Source organism: Thalassophryne amazonica, chromosome 3 (assembly GCF_902500255.1).
Source record: "Thalassophryne amazonica chromosome 3, fThaAma1.1, whole genome shotgun sequence".
NCBI classification, from domain to species: Eukaryota; Metazoa; Chordata; class Actinopteri; order Batrachoidiformes; family Batrachoididae; genus Thalassophryne; species Thalassophryne amazonica.
The window spans coordinates 77,661,107-77,677,612 of record NC_047105.1 but is presented as its reverse complement, the minus strand read 5'-3'; the positions used below and the strand labels follow the sequence as shown (position 1 = coordinate 77,677,612).

The 16,506-nt window shown below is 42.6% G+C and overlaps 1 protein-coding gene and 1 long non-coding RNA gene across 2 annotated transcripts in view; one reads left to right on the top strand and one right to left on the bottom strand.

The window, feature by feature from the left end:
- Nucleotides 1–7,847, bottom strand: part of elmo2 (engulfment and cell motility 2) — a 132,792-nt gene extending 124,945 nt beyond the window's left edge. The window contains exon 1 of the mRNA XM_034166893.1: nt 7,524–7,847. The gene's annotated coding sequence lies outside the window, so the exon portion shown is untranslated. The remainder of the gene's footprint in view (nt 1–7,523) is intronic.
- A 6,784-nt stretch (nt 7,848–14,631) lies between these two features.
- LOC117507121 lies at nt 14,632–16,303 on the top strand. The gene is made up of 2 exons (XR_004559623.1): nt 14,632–15,007; nt 15,938–16,303. It is a non-coding gene; the product is annotated as an uncharacterized LOC117507121 (long non-coding RNA).
- Nucleotides 16,304–16,506: the final 203 nt, after the last annotated feature.

The window sequence follows — 16,506 nt, the reverse complement described above, 5'->3', positions numbered from 1 at the left end:
TTCAAACGTTCGGCGTCTTTCTGCATTTTGTTTTGTTGTGCATTGCATAGCCTGTACTTTTCTCGATCCTCGTGTCATTTTCTGTGTGAACTCAGCTATCAGCAGGAAGCAGCAGCGTAAGCTCGCCCCCGACCGTCGCTTTCAAAATAAAAGGCAATGAGCAATAGTCATAAAAGGCAAAAAAAAAAAACCAAAAAAAAATGCAGCGTTAAGGGGAGGAACAAAATTGTCGGCGATAATAACCTCAATAATTAACGCAACATTAGTGCGTTAACGTTGCCCAGCCCTAATATATATATATATATATATATATATATATATATTAGGGATGTGAATCACGACTCAATTAGATTCTGATTCTTGGGGCGACGATCCGATTCAGAATCGATTTTCAATTCAAAGAGCTCTGAGAAATAGTTATATTACTTTAAAAATGTTTATGTTTAAGAAAATGCAGCTTTACAAGGTTAATCAAGTGATTCTAGATGTAAATTTACTTATCTGGTTTGCTCGTTCGGAGTTGGCTGGCAGTTTAGCTAAGCGCTGGTCAGTAGTCGACAGAGACCGCTGCTCCCCTCTTTTAGCTCTGGGTGATGGCGTAGCATGTGGACTTGCGGATTTGAAGTGTTTTCCGAAGTACTTGACTTTCATTTTGCAGATTTTGCACACTGCATAAGTAATGTCAAGCTCCTTCTCACGCAGCAAATAATTTAAATCCAAAATGCGCCCAAACATTTGCCTTCAGCAAAGACGGTGCTGGTTGAATTAGCTCTGTGTCCGCCATGCTAAGCTACAGCCACTGAACTCTGCAGCTCACGAGTGTTTGAAGCACGTCGGACCCCCCCTCGTACCTGTAGTACGGTAGTAAGGAAGCTGTTGCCTGACAAACAGTATATGCAGCGAGTAAGCAAGAAAATGTTTAAAAAATGCTTTTTAAAAATCGATTCTTGGGCATTTTGGACCGATTCAGAATCGTAATAAATAAGAATCGCGATTCGGACGTGAATCGATTTTTACGACACCCCTAAAATATATATATATATATATATATATATATATATATATATATAGATAGATAGATAGATAGATAGATAGATAGACATACACACACACAGTGGTGAGCATAGTTCGGCTAATCCGCTAATTATCAAAGCTAATGTTTTCATTATTGGATTAGCTTTTCAGATAACTCTGAAAACCATCATTGGACCAATTATCTTCTGATAAATTTTGGTCTGATAATTTTTAGATCGCTAACATGTTTTTGCAGGTGAAATGAAAGCTTCAACAATTAAAAACCTTTGTTGGTAAGAAGCAGACTTTTCGCTTATGAAAAGCAGCGAAGCAAAGAACCAATGACGCAGCGGGTCTGAGCACTGTTTCATTGGTTCAAGCTTCAAAGCAGAGCCGTGTTGCAGGAGCGGTTGATTACAGACCCGCTGCAGGGTCTGTGATCAACATAGAGAAATGATCTTTTTCCCGACAAACACCCTCAAAAACAAATGCTGCGGCGCTCTCTGTCAAGTTAGCGCGATAGATAAATTTAAAGCAAATCATTTTAAGTCAAATGACACCTCTTTCCAAACACTGTAATACAGACAACAAACTACAACAGACCAAAACATTTTGTTTTTCTCCAAAAATAAGAGGTCCTCCATTCTTTATGAATTACATCGATGTTGACGTGCAGCACCGGTGGCTGCAAGAGTTCCACTCACAGGCTATGGAGTTACATTTGTCTCATTAATATCTGAAAGTAAATGCTTTTGACAAAAACTACAGATTTTGTTTATGTTTATTTATGTCCAGAGATCAAGGATCCAGTGACCAATTTCACATTTATTTACTTTAAGACTCAAAATGTTGTCGACATAGAAAACCTGTAAAGTCTACACAGAAAATTCACAGGAGGTATTGATAAGGGAATCTAGGGCTGAAACGATTACTCGAATAACTCGAATAATTCGATTACAAAAAATGATCGTGAAATTGTGTGCCTCGAAGCTTCGTTTAAATGTTGTAGTACATATGCCAGGCCTGTGTGTGGCGCTGTAATGTCCCCAGAAAAACAACAGAAGAAGACTAGAGCATGCGCTCAGGCCGTGTAACAGCTAATAGCCCTTAAAGCTACCGCTTTCCAATGCGACACAGAGTAAAATAAAGCCTTTTAAGAGAAAGAGGGTCCACAATGATCATTTGAAATAGACTTACTGCACATTTAAAGTGAAGCAGTGTGTTTGTCTATTATTAAAAAACATGCGGTCTGCTCGACGTGGTGAGTGACTATTGACCGACAACAGCTGGGTACCCACAGTCGAAGCCGGCTGCTGTTCAGACTCGCACTAAGTGTTTCACTTTTTCTGGGCAACACACAATGCTTCACAAACACGGTAACTTTAAAAAAAAAAAACAGCTGTTGTGTGGGCCGCCAGAAGAGGAGGTACTGCTGGCCCACCACCAGAGGGCGCCCTGCCTGAAGTGCGGGCTTCAGGCACGAGAGGGCGCTGCCGCCACGGACACAGCCGGGAGTGACAGCTGTCACATATCAACTCGTGACAGCTGTCACCCATCTTCATTTCATCACTCCATAAAAGCCAGATGTCATCTCCACCTCGCTGCCTAGATATCATCTACCTGTAGAGGTAACGACTCTCAGCCGTTCGTGTGCTTACACATAAGTCTTTGTTCTGTACGTGTTTTGCAGGAGTACCTGTTTAATCTCAGGACAGCAGGAGCTGGTGATTGGGAGCTAGGACTGCATTCCTTTTCCCCCTGAGAGATAACTGCATTACCCTGCACGTTCTTGTATTAGAGGTGGAGGTGATATTTCCACCATTGTTGTTACTGGGTGTGCACGCAACCACCTCTTACTGTTTTTGCTCCTCGCCAGCAGTACCAGATCCGACATCCGGAGACTGTGGCCACCTGGGAATTCGGGACTTGGCAGCTCCAGTATTCTCCAGGTTCGGTGGCGGAGGAAATCATGTGGTTCCGGTTCTTCTCAGGACAGACGTCTTCTATCCTCGAGCCTGCCCACACGTCACCTTTCTAGATTGACTGTTTGCATAAATTCTGTAATCATCTGTGTTTTGGTTGTGCTTGTTTCACAACAGTAAAGTGTTCATATTCGACTCTTTCATTGTCCGTTCATTTACGCCCCCTGTTGTGGGTCCGTGTCACTACACTTTCCCAACAGGATATCTCGGCCAGCGTCATGGATCCCGAGGGGCGTCAACCATCTGTTGGACAACCAATGGAAGAGCAGGGTGCACAGGCGCCTGCAGGAGGCGTAATTGGTGAGTTGCAGCAAATCCTCACCGCCTTTACCGCTCGGTTGGATTTGATGACTGAGCAAAACGTCATCCTTAATCGCAGGATGGAGGCTCTCACCGCGCAGGTGGAAGCGCGCGCTCAGGGCGCTGCTGCAGCTCCTCCTCCTACCGACCCAGTGCAGAATATAGACATTCCTCTGGTCGTTCAACGACCCCCCCCACCATCCCCTGAAGCATACATAAGTCCCCCAGAGCCGTACGGAGGTTGTGCGGAGACGTGCGCGGGCTTTCTGATGCAGTGTTCGCTCGTCTTCGCACAACGTCCCGTAATGTACGCGTGTTGGAGGGAGCGTCTGTGCCGTTCACGGTTTTCACTGACCACCGGAACCTGGAGTATATCAGGACCGCCAGGCGGCTGAACCCCAGGCAAGCCCGCTGGTCACTGTTCTTCGGGCGTTTTGACTTCCGGATCACCTATCGTCCCGGGACCAAGAACCAAAGATCAGATGCCTTGTCCCGGGTACACGAAGACGAAGTCAAAACCGAGCTGTCGGATCCACCGGAGACCATCATTCCGGAGTCCACTGTCGTGGCCACCCTCACCTGGGACGTGGAGAAGACCGTCCGGGAGGCCCTGGCACGGAGCCCGGACCCCAGAACTGGACCAAAGAACCGTTTATACGTCCCACCAGAGGCCAGAGCTGCAGTCTTGGACTTCTGTCACAGGTCCAAGCTCTCCTGTCATCCAGGGGTGCGTAGGACCGTGGCAGTTGTCCGGCAGCGCTTCTGGTGGGCGTCTATGGAGGCCGACGTCCGGGAGTATGTCCAGGCCTGCACCACCAGTGCCAGGGGCAAGGCAGACGACTCCAAGACACAAGGACTTCTGCAACCTCTTCCGGTGCCTCGTCGCCCCTGGTCTCACATTGGCCTGGACTTTGTCACGGGCCTCCCGCCGTCCCAGGGCATGACGACCATCTTCACGATAGTGGACCGTCTCTCCAAGGCGGCCCACTTCGTGGTCCTCCCGAAGCTCCCTATGGCCCAGGAGACAGCTGACCTCCTGGTCCGCCACATCGTGCGTCTGCATGGGATACCAGCGGACATTGTCTCGGACCATGGTCCTCAGTTCTCCTCACAGGTTTGGAGGAGTTTCTGCAGAGAACTGGGGGCCAACATGAGCCTCTCGTCCGGGTATCACCCTCAGACGAATGGACAGGCAAAGCGGGCCAACCAAGAACTTGAACAGGCCCTCCGCTGTGTTACATCCGCGCACCCGTCGGCCTGGAGTCACCATCTGGCCTGGATCGAGTACGCCCATAACAGCCAGGTGTCCTCTGCCACCAGCGTCTCCCCATTTGAGGTGTGTCTGGGGTACCAGCCCCCATTGTTCCCCGTCGTGGAGGGAGAGGTCGGTGTGCCCTCGGTCCAGGCCCACCTGCGAAGATGCCGTCGGGTGTGGCGCACCGCCCGTTCTGCCTTGTTGAAGGCCCGGACGAGGGCTAAGGCCCATGCAGACCGCCGGCGTTCCCCGGCCCCTGCTTACCAGCCCGGGCAGGAGGTATGGCTTTCAACGAAGGACATCCCCTTACAAGTGGACTCCCCAAAGTTGAAGGAACGATACATCGGGCCGTTTAGGATCCTTAAAGTGCTCAGCCCGGCCGCAGTGAAGCTACAGCTGCCGGCTTCACTGCGGATCCACCCGGTCTTTCATGTCTCCCGCATCAAGCCATACCACACCTCAACCCTCTGCACTCCTGGACCGGCGCCGCCTCCTGCCCGGAACATCAACGGGGAGCCTGCACGGACGGTTCGCAGGCTCCTGGACGTCCATCGGAAGGGCCGGGGGTTTCAGTATTTGGTGGACTGGGAGGGGTATGGACCAGAAGAACGCTCCTGGGTGAAGAGGAGCTTCATCCTGGACCTCCTGGCCGACTTCTACCAACGTCACCCGGACATGCCTGGTCGGGCGCCAGGAGGCGCCCGTTGAGGGGGGGGGGGGTCCTGTTGTGTGGGCCGCCAGAAGAGGAGGTACTGCTGGCCCACCACCAGAGGGCGCCCTACCTGAAGTGCGGGCTTCAGGCACGAGAGGGCGCTGCCGCCACGGACACAGCCGTGAGTGACAGCTGTCACACATCAACTCGTGACAGCTGCCACCCATCTTCATTTCTTCACTCCATAAAAGCCGGATGTCATCTCCACCTCGCTGCTGAGATATCATCTACCTGTAGAGGTAACGACTCTCAGCCGTTCGTGTGCTTATACATATGTCTTTGTTCTGTACGTGTTTTGCAGGAGTACCTGTTTAATCTCAGGACAGCAGGAGCTGGTGATTGGGAGCTAGGACTGCATTCCTTTTCCCCCTGAGAGAAAGCTGCATTACCCTGCACGTTCTTGTATTAGAGGTGGAGGTGATATTTCCACCATTGTTGTTACTGGGTGTGCACGCACCCACCTCTTACTGTTTTTGCTCCTCGCCAGCAGTACCAGATCCGACATCCGGAGACTGTGGCCACCTGGGAATTCGGGACTTGGCGGCTCCAGTATTCTCCAGGTTCGGTGGCGGAGGAAATCGTGTGGTTCCGGTTCTTCTCAGGACAGACGTCTTCTATCCTGGAGCCTGCCCACACGTCACCTTTCTAGATTGACTATTTGCATAAATTCTGTAATCATCTGTGTTTTGGTTGTGCTTGTTTCACAACAGTAAAGTGTTCATATTCGACTCTTTCACTGTCCGTTCATTTACGCCCCCTGTTGTGGGTCCGTGTCACTACACTTTCCCAACAACAGTAACTGCAAGTCTTGCATGTTCAACCTCCTGCTGAAATGCATCTGCTGAATCACAGAGAAACAGGGATAAAAAAAAAATATCACGTAGGGATCCAGTCCACCAACCTTTAAAAAAAAACAACTCAAAATGGTTACATTTTACAAGTTGGGGAAAAAAAACAGAACAGAAAGCCACAACCCATCGCCATTTCAGCAAAATGGCGATGGGTTTGGCACAGGGACACTGTGCCATTGCTTAGGAAGAGCCCTGGGCTATTGATGTTGTTTAAAAACGCAAAAGTACTTTTTATCCGATTACTCGATTAATCACCAGAATAATCGATAGAATACTCGATTACAAAAATAATTGATAGCTGCAGCCCTAAGGGAATCAATAAGGAATCGGATCGATAAGCAGAATTGATAACGGCATCCATAGATAAAATTTTATCAATACCTATCCCCATATATATAGAGCATCCACCTGCTGGGGGGAGAGGGTAGACTTTATTTAGCTTGGAGAGTGAGATCCAAATTTTTTCTGTGCAGACAACTATGAAAATCTATAGACATAATCTCTCTAGAAATCCTTGAGCACAAGTTTGCTTTGTGTTATTCAGTATGTCTGAAATTGTATGCCAAAGCTGTGGCGTCTTTTGACAGAAAACACCACATAATATCCATGTAAAACATTTTTCTTTCAAATACACACGTTTTCAAATTTTATACTGCATAAAACGTTAATACCTGAAGCTTGTAAAACACCACATGTATCGGTATAGCCCAGCCCCCTTAAAAAAATCTGGAATCGCCCCTGGAATATATGCTGTTATGAGGAACATGTTGAAAGTGATGGGAACCGTTTCTCTACGTGAATCCAGCTGCTGTTTTAATACGTTCCCTGCGATTTGCTGAACTAAGAGGCCACCAACGTTTTCGCTTTTAGCTGCAGCGACAGAAGTCGGTTAGCAACACCGACTAATGAGCCACACGGCTACAGGAAAAAAAAGAATAAATCTGGCACTGTGGTCACAGACTCACCAGTTAATTTTCAGCATGTAGCGGCTTTCTCTGGAACCATTTTTCCTTTTCTTTATGGTGTGGTATCTGGCTGCTGCTGACAACGTTTCAAATAAAATACGTCTGCTCTGAAAGCAACTTTCATGATAGCTAGTTGTTCTTTGGCACCGGGCTAGTGGCGCCCCCTGTCGTATCACGATGCGCCATCGTTGGAGAAAATAAACTTATAGGCAGTTTTCCTTTACCGTCTCCAGATGAAACTATAACCTTATTGTTAGACGAGCATTAGTTTGCGATATAAAGTGTTTTCGGCCTGTTTGTGGGTGGCCGATGCACTGACTCACCACAGCGGCTCCGCTGCGGCAGCCGTCTGATGATTAACGGATCGGCTCGTGGTAAAATGTCGGTTTACCGAACAGACACACGCATCCCTGCGTGGAAGTCAGGGGCGGCAAACTCACTTCTTATTACAGCGTTATTCTGGAAGAGGCGGCTGGTGTTTTTCAGTAAGGTCGCCTGTCTGTGTCCGCTGGTCCAGTCATGTCTTCATCATGTCTTTCAGTTTCCGCCAACCGCTTCATCCAAATCGAGTCCGAACGTCGACCGTTACTCACACAATTTTAGCAGGGCCATCGGTGATGCTCAAAACCCCTCTCCACTTTTGGAAAGGAGACGCAATTCCACGCCTTGTAGGAGGGACAGGATTTATTTCATTGTGTGCAAAAGAGGCAGGGCCTTCTGGATTATTTGAGCCCATTCACTCTGTCATCCATACAAGGCTAGCACAGTACCATGGATGAGCCATCAGACTCTAATCCCTGGCTAGGTTGTTCTTTTCTTGAGGAGCCAGTTGTTTAAAATCATTATTGTTGGTAATGACGCCTGTATGACTTAAGAAAAGTGTCTTATAAGGTGTATAATACTAGAAGTCTACTCTGCACTGCATCTGCCAAAATGCAAAAGTTCCTGGCTCCACCCCTTGTTGCAGAACAGCCCCAAAACACAAGGGTTTCTACTCTATAGCCAATTAAAAAGGCAAGATTTAAGTTAGTCAACCCAGCAATGGCAAAGATTTGACATTCATATTTGTTATGCAAAATGTCTGTATTGGTCATTTTCTCAGGATCCCCCAACAAGTTGCTGGGCATAATATCCAGCCTGTGTTCAGGTACTGCGAGTGCTGTGCGGAGCGGGAGCAAAATCAATTCCTCCCAAATGAATGTTCCCAAATTGCATTTGTCAGGGATGTGGACAGGCTCTGACATTGTTCAGTGCTTGCAGACTAAATGTTGGGTAGAGCTGTCAAAACTAGCCCGTGCCTTTGTTGGTGGGGAATGGTTTACTGACCATGATGTCAATGATAATGCTATGATCTCTGTGCAATCAATGGATACCCTTGGAGCACTTGAGCAGAGTCAGGAAAAGATTTGCAATTGTTTTGAATCAAGGTTAAGAGCCAGGCTCTTAACCTCTTAACCTAGACCAGTTGTCTGCCTCTATGGTTGCCATTCAGTACCTAAAGCAGTTTCATAGTGTGGTGGATTTATAAAAGCACAGCACCTACACCTTGACCTGATCATGTTCTCATATTATGGATGTAGTCTCTGAAATCATGTCATCATGTTGATGTTGAGGCAGCTGTTTTCATCCTTTGTGGCATGCCAATTTATAAATGAGCAAATAGTTAAATTCTGTAATGCTTTTCAGCCAGGACTCATAAAGGGCTCAAAATGCCTCAAAAGACGGAACTCAGCCGAATCAGAAAACCTTAAGATTAAGAGAAGAGTAAGTCTCAAAAAACTTGATCAAGAGTCTCAATACATCAACATAAGATGACTGGACACAATTATACTGCATTGCATGAGAGCGAGTTGGGTCGTCTCTGACTGATCTGGTATCACAGTCAAGACACAGTGCATCACAAGACACACAGCACACATCACAAGACAGCACAAACACCAGTGGCACAGCGGGTCTGCATGCTGTATTCTTTGAAAATGCAACAAGAGAAAGATCAGATCAAGTCAAAACTGACGCTTTCTTAAAATTGAATACTTGCTCCAAACTGTCCTTTTCTATGAAGTTACTCTGTTTCAATATCAAATGCTAGAGATCATCCACTTTAATTTCAGGCTTAATCAGTGTCTGAATCCATTGAGATTTGTTTGTATGCCCTAGGAAGAAATTAGTCTTGAGTTGTCAACATGAGGCAGATAGTTGTACCATAAACCACCAAAAACCTAGTTTAAATTCAAGCAGTGTTCTTCTGGTATTGATATTATACACAAATAATGAATGTTTATGAGTTCAGTGGTATGAATATTCACGAGGTGTAAAATTGGAATATTCCATTCAACAAGGCGAAGCAGAGTTGAATGGAACATTCCATTTTTCACTGAATTAAATATTCGTTTCATTGAAAGAATGAAAAAAAACAAACATTTGTTTTATACCAAGGCGAAAATAGATCCTTGTCATTTGATATTTTATTAAAATTGTTCTGTCAACTTGGAAAAACAGATTGTTCAAAAATAATTCTGACAATGTAGTCCGTGATGCCATGCACTGACTGTACTCCCCCCCCCACCAAAGACTTTGTGTACTTCATCAGTCCAGTGAAAAATCATGTCAGAAATTAGACCAGCTTTTCATCTTAACTTCATCCTTTTCATACCTCCAGACGGTTTACATCGTAGTGGATTTGTTTTTGTGTGTGTGTGTGTGTGAAGAATTAGCACTGTCAATTAGCTCGTTCAAATCGTCCTGTCAGCAAAACAAACTCCTCCATGTTTAGCTAAACGCCGCCCTCAGTAGTGTGAGCGCGCGTGGTGGTCGGGGCATGCAATAGCACATTTCATACAGCACCAAAATTACACGCTAAAAAGAACTATTGCACAGTAAATGAAACAATGGCAAATGGTACGAATAATCCATGTCACGTGACATACAAGCCACCAATCAAATGACAAGGATCCACTCAGCCATTATATAAAGTGCAATATTCTCATTCACATAGGAAAGTCCATGATGCAAATATATAAAAGACAATAAAGTTGAACAGTAATGGAAAAACACAAAACAGCCTGCTGCTTCACCTCAGGGAGCTTTGGTAGCTCTTCTCAACTGTTATGCTTTGATACAATGAGGGCAGAGCCCCTTATTTGCCAGAAAACTCAGTTCTGTCCATCCAAATAGATGTGCCTCAGTTACCAACACACCTCAGCTCTTATACAGAATGACAGCGTACATATTCAGGAGATACTGCAGTAAATACACAACAATAGCATTCACATCACAATGCATTTTTATTTAACACATAAACCATGTGGACAGGAAAAAAAAAAAAAGTGCCACAGCCTGAAATGAGGTGAGAATGGCTCACTTCATAGGATGCGTGCTGGTGAAAATTGACAAGGAAAAGCAGACAACTGCACTTAATTCCCAGAGAACAGCTGGGTGTATTTAGGGTCAATTTACAGCACATGCATAACATCAAAATATAGTATTTCTGACATATCAACAAACTGACCCAATCTGTCAAAAACACAGACAATAATCTGCTGGTCTGTAAATTAAAAATAACAACCTTTCATCAGGTTCTATTCATAACAAAAAATAATAATGTCAAAACCTTTTATTTTTAATACTGTGAATCAAGTTACCCCAAATAATCCCAAAGTACAGAATCTTCACCAGATATTGCTGACTTGATCAATTTCCTTTTCTAAATTGAAATATGATAGTACAGGAGTTTCGTTTCACTCCTGAGCATCTGATAGGTCAAGTAACTTTTTTATTAAAAAAGGAAAGAATGAGAAAGTTAAGAATTCACAGCGCACCATTTTTTCCACATTACAGCCTTTTTCCAAAATAGATGAAATTAATTTTTCCTCAAAATTCTACATAACACTCCATAATGACAATGTGAAAAAAGAATATTCTTTTGAGACTTTTACAAATAATAATAATAATAATAATAATAATAATAATAATAACAACAACAAAAACTAAGAAATCACGCGTACATAAATATTCACAGCCTTTGCCATGCAGCTCAAAATTGGGCTCAGGTGCCTCCTGTTTGCACTGATCATCCTTGAGATGTTTCTCCAGCTTAACTGGAGTCCACCTGGAGTAAATTTAGTTGATTGTACATGATGTGGAAAGGCATGCACCTGTCTACATATAAGGTCCCACAGTTGACAGTGCATATCAGAGCACAAACCAAGCATGAAGTCAAAGGAATTGTCTGTAAACCTCTGAAACAAGATTGTCTCAAGGCACAAATCTGGGGAAGGGTACAGAAACATTTCTGCTGCTTTGAAGGTCCCAATGAGCACAGTGGCCTCCATCATCTGTAAAAGGAGGAAGTTCAGATCCACCAGGATTCTTCCTAGAGCTGGTTGCCTGTCTAAACTGAGTGATCGGGGAGAAGGGCCTTAGTCAGGGAGGTGACCAAAAACCTGTCAGAGTTCTGTTTAGAGAGCTCCAGCATTCCTCTGTGGAGAGAGGAGAACCTTTCAGAAGGACAACCTTCTCTGCAAGACTGAACTCTTTGACGTGAATGCCAGGCATCACGTTTGGAAGAAACCAGGCACCATCCCTACACTGAAGCATGGTGGTGGCAGCATCATGCTGTGGAGATGTTTTTCAGCAGCAGGAACTGGAAGACTAATGAAGATTGAGGGAAAGATGAATGCAGCAATGTACGAAAACCTGTTCCAGAGCACTCTTGACCTCAGACTGGGCCAATGGTTCATCTTTCAGCAGAACAATGACCCTAAGCACACAGCCAAGATATCAAAGGAGGGGCTTCAGGACAACTTTGTGAATGTCCTTGAGTGGCCCAGCCAGAGCCCAGACCTGAATCCAATTGAACTTCTCAGGAGTGATCTGAAAATGGCTGTGCACTGACGCTCCCTATCAAACCTGATGGCGCTTGAGAGGTGCTGCAAAGAGGAATGGGTATAACTGTGCAAAGATAGGTGCGCCAAGCTTGTGGTGACACATTCAAGAACACTTGAAGCTGTAACTGCTGCCATAGGAGCATCAACAACATACTGAGCAAAGGGTGTGTGATATGAACATGTGATTTCTTAGTTTTTATTTTTTTAAAATTTGCAAAAAGAAAAACAACTTTTTTCATGTTGTCATTTTGGGGTGTTGTGAGTAGAATTTTGAGGGGAAAAATAAATTTTCACTATTTTCGAATAAGGCTGTAACATAAAATGTAGAAAAAAAATTAAGCACTGTGAATACTTTCCAGATGCACTGTAACACTGTATAGCTTCAGGAATACAGCAGAAAAAGGTCTTATCTTAGATGGTCACTGATACTTCACTACAACATAGACACACAGCAACAGAAGAAAAACTGACATTATCAACAGAAAGGAACAGGTGTTAAGGCAATCAACACACAACCATATACAAGAACACACTGCAGAGGATTATCATAAATGTTTCAGGAGTGTCAGCTGTCTACGTATGATTTTAGTGCCGTATCCATGATCTACATTGATTCTTTGCTTTTCTTTTAACACGAAATGACAAAATATGCCACACCAAATTTTGCTAAGAAACAATGGCAATAGAGCTGTTTTGTAAGATTACAAAAACAAACCTTCATGGAACTTGACAGGATACAATAAAGTGTACAGTAGAGGTAGAGAATGGGCATGGAATGAAGTACTTGCAATCTTTTCAGCACCAGTCCTTAAAACTGCTGATTGTAAACTGTCATTTTTGTCAATCACAATTTAAGGCCCCATGGGGACCAGCTCAAAAGTACAGAAAACACTAGAATATCCTAAAAATATGACGACATTATACTAAACACACTATTACATGATATGACTACCAAGCCAATGATAACACGGCAGTCAGACTTCATGTAAGTGGATGTAAGTCAAGCATGCTAGCCGCTCAAGGGTAGCAGGCATAAAATTCAGGGTTCACCAAACATTCAAACAAATCAAAAGGCAAATCTAAAAATTTGTAGCCTCTGCTGTGCTTTGTTAATGTTCCTAAACCTGTCTATAAATTGTTGTTAAAATTAATATAAAGAGCATTTGACTTGGGTTTGAAAGTTTGCATTGCTCATGAAGACTAATCATTTTTAGGATATTACACAACTTAATTTTACAAGAACTTACAACAGAATGACAAAACTCTCAGAATTAAAGGCCCCATAATGTTGCAAAGTTGGCAATGAATATTTATTCTGAATTTGGTAAATTCCAAGACCGTATTTCTGTACATTCATGCACACACTGCATTCCTATTAGTTTAAACAAAACACTTTCACTTAAATATTTGTTTCTACAGTGAACAATATAAGGCCAGCTACCATTAAACCTTGATAGAAACATTTACAACATAAATGGTTATTTGAAACAACTGTACTGCTGACATGTCACTGTGAACTAATCAGTCAACCTTGCTTGATCTGCAGGCACTGACAAATCAAAGCACCATGCATAGCAATGAGCGAGGCTGGTTAAAAAAAAAAAAAACTTTTTTTTCTAAAGTCATGATTTTTTTCATTTTTATTTAAGTCACTCTACTAAATGAGACTATACAAATATCGTTAGTTATAATCTTTGACATGTAAAATATAAAGGTGCACATACAACATGTACAATTACCATTAATGGTACCAATTTCATATTTCAGTGATGTTTTAAGTACTGATTTCTAAAAAGTCATTTTTGATTATTTTTTATTTATTGCAGTGATTTAAATCAGCTGATTTAAAATCATACCAGCCCAGGCAACAAGGCTACAAAGAATAAAATGCAGTTATTAATGAACAGCTGTGAGGATATCTGTGACAAAGTCCTCAGAAATCCCAGTGGCACAAGATACAGAGAACAGGTCAAACAGTGCTGTTTCATATGACATGACTGAAAGACAGTCTATGACGATCAATTCAGGTCCACAGTTTTTGGCAGTTAACAGCAACAGCGCAAAAATAAAATAAAATAATAAAAATAAATAAATCATTTTTGTCATATTTGTAAAACAACATAAAAACATTGACCACACTTCACTGAGTCATTTTCTTTTGACAATATCACTGTACAGATGAGATTTATTGGCTTTTGCCAATAATAGCTAGCTCCAGTAACTATCAAGACATTATCAAAATTTGCCCAATGTATGCCTTAATCAAATAAATAAATTATGAATCACAGTTATTGACATCCAACAGGCTTCAATGATAAGCAAAGTGGAGTGTAATTGTGCTCTCATGAATAAAGCCTCAACTGCAAGCATACATTCCAATTTAAAATTAAGATTATTAATTCAAATAGTATGGACCACAGCTACAAGTGCAGAAAAAAAACTTGCATAATGAGACTGCAATAAAGACTTATGACCTTCCTCAGTACATCAATAAATAACATATGTATTCAAATTTACTTGAGTTTCATCTTGTAGTTTAGTTCTACTATATTTTCATTTTATGTTTTACAACCTAAAGTGAACCATCAGGTCTGCAGGTTCCTATGATTATTACAATCATAAATCGAATGTGAATTACAAACATGTTCAGCTGGTTGAAGACACGCTGACAACAGGTGGAACACAATGGGGTCACAATCAGGAGTGTAATTTATAATACAACACTGTACTAGCCAGGCAAAATGAGTTTTAACAGATTAGTATTAAACATATTCATATGACTTTTTCAGGTTAAAATCAGTTTTGTATAAAGTAATAGGTTTTAGTATTAATGTGGCCATACATTACACAACGATATGATACCAATCTGTGTTGTACCGAAATCATTGAGAAATGCAAAACATATTGCACTATGTCTCAACGGTGTTACATACATGTTATTACAGGCAGAGCGGCACACAGGTGTGCAGGCAGACAAAGGCACAGATTACACTTATCCACTCGATGACAATGATGTAATGACATGCCAGGGATTTTTGTGAGGTGGGCTGTTTTAGAATCAGGGTACATAAGTGGATTTTAAAGATAAAGTTTGATTTAATGACAAGGTGGAAATGACAAACAAAGTTTAGTTTGCCATACATGGCTAACTACTACTGGTGTATCAGCAGCAATGGTCATTTGGTTTGATATCTCCATTTGTTTACCAGCAGAACTCTAATTATACCAGTTTTTACCAAAATATCTGTCATTTCCATGATGTCCAATTTTGATGGGCTGCAAGAACTAATATATTTAGTAGGTAACCACTAAATGGACTAATTTCCCTGTCAAAGCCTACTGCATAACAATCTAACTCCCAGGATCATTGCCCAGTGGGGAAACGACTTGAAACAGGCATTCAAAAATAAAAAGTCTTGTTTGTCAAAAATATCCTCTCCAGAAATAAGAGTGCATTTCAAACACAAGCATCAGTCTTATGTGAATATTATTTTTTTGTTTGAAAAAGGTAATCACTATCTCTGATGCCACAAAAGGATGTGTACCTAATTCGCTCAAATGTCTGTAATATTGGGGTGTAACTCTCCATCTGTCAAAAACTGTCATCTTCAGAAGTGCTTATAGCCCATCACTATTTGGGAATGCATAAATACAATAGCAGTTGTATATTCCGAGTACATACTTACTATCAACTGTTTTTAGTAGATAGTTTAATATGGCTGGATTGCACTAATCTTAGTCTGTATAATTTACACAACAATTATCTTAGTAAAAAAAAGTCCTATCCGGAAAGTATAGCAGATCATATCTGTGAGCTCATATATGCAACCATCTGACAGGTCTGAAACTTTGGGCATTTAAGTACCCCAGTCAACAGTTAGATATGGATGAATAACTTGACCAAAGTAACCAATCTGATTTTTTTGGTGTCAGTGAAACATATTTGTGCATCCTGACCGTGAAACAGTCCAGGTAGAGATGGATGTTCTGTTGTTGAAACCCTGAACAGGAACAGCCAAAAGAAGCAAAGAAAGCTGTGCATCTTCAAAGGACCCAACTTCCGAGGTGCACACATGAAGGTGTCCAGGACACACCCATGGACCTTCAGAGTGGCAACAAAGAGCAAAAATTGTGCGTAAATTATTAAATAATTTTTGCAAAGGCCAAGACCTTGATTCTGAGAAAAAGAAGGCCTGGGGTGTCAGCCGGCATGCACGTGTCTCTGAACAAAGAAAGTGTATTCTGTGGTCAATAACTATATTTCCATGTTTGCCATTATCCACATAAACATACAATAAAAATGTCTCTCACTCAGTCACATTTTATATATCATTTTGCTAATCAAATTAACTAATCAAAGCTTGGGCAGTCTGTAATGTACAGAGCACACAGGGGTAATATGTACGCTGTTATTCAGCGGTTCTCTGCAGTATGCTTCTGCATGTGTGATATGGCAGTATCACATCTTATGTAGTGTATGGCACACTTAAAGCAAAAGGTCAACCTTCATCAGTAGGGAAATTTATAGTAAGCTTTTGTTT